Source organism: Buceros rhinoceros, unplaced genomic scaffold (assembly GCF_000710305.1).
Source record: "Buceros rhinoceros silvestris isolate BGI_N320 unplaced genomic scaffold, ASM71030v1 scaffold778, whole genome shotgun sequence".
Taxonomy (NCBI): Eukaryota; Metazoa; Chordata; class Aves; order Bucerotiformes; family Bucerotidae; genus Buceros; species Buceros rhinoceros.
This window is the reverse complement of record NW_010428379.1, coordinates 86,024-87,196: the sequence shown is the minus strand read 5'-3', so window position 1 is coordinate 87,196 and position 1,173 is coordinate 86,024.

The following is a 1,173-nucleotide window of genomic DNA, read 5'->3' as shown; positions in this document are numbered from 1 at the left end:
TGAACCCCACAGAGGCCTCTTGAGTGGGTTTGGTGATATCTGAACTATGCTTAGACAGTTGTGAAATGTCTAATGTGGGCCAGTCAATCAGCCTCTGCCCTTGAACTTGTCGTTTTGTGAGACAAAGTGGGAATAAAAAAATAAAAAAACACAAATATTCGGAAAAGTCAAAACTGTTACAAATTATTTATGAGCAAAAGTTGGATATTACTTGGAAGGTGACATTAGAAGCCTTTAATATATTGTGAGAATATAAAGCATGAGAGGGAGCATAAAGTGGATGGAGAGACACAGTTTGAAGGAGTTTTCAAAGTTATGTTCCATTGGCTCAGGCTGCACCTTACTGAAATGAAACTTAACAGGCCAATAAATACAGCTCTGCTGAGCAAAAAGAAGAAGAAATCATACTAAACTCTGCTTATGCTGACATCAGCTGGCCTATAAATTATTGCCCAATAAAAACTATCAAGATGTGAGCAAAAATATCCCAGATCTCCATTCTGGGAAGAAAAACATCTCGGAGCTGTTCCTATGTTATAATTTTTTTTTCTTTTATTGTGATTAGGTGAAGGTCTATCCATTTGGCCAGCTTCATCCCCATCTTTTACACTTACTGTTCTCTAGAATTTCTTATTTTAGGAAGTTCTTTCTTGAGCATCTTTAATGGCTGAAAGGCATACTAAAATCTTTGGCCCATAGCCTCGACCAGTATAAATCATTTCATCTGCACCAAAGTCAAGGTATCCAATCTAGTTTACATTAGCTGAACATATTGCCCTCAATTTCTTTGAGTACTTCATTCATTGCTATAGACAGCTATGGTGTAGACTTGCCATGGATGCGATGATTTCTAGGAAGCTCTGAAAATTTGTGCTGCCTCAGGTCTGCCACTTCACAACAGAGAAAATGATCGGGGAGGTATTTGGTATCTCTTGGAATTCCCAGGGGATTCCTGTCTCTTACTTCTGTTGCTTACTTCTTCATTTACGTTGTTATAAAGTGAAGATTTCAGTGAATGCAGAATTGCCTCTACAGAGGCAATTACAGAATCATAGAATTGTAGAATGATTTGGATTGGAAGGAACCTTTATAGATCCAACACCCCTGCAATAAGCATCTTCAAACAAACAGAACAAGTTGCTCAGAGCCCCATCCAACTTGACTTTGAATGGG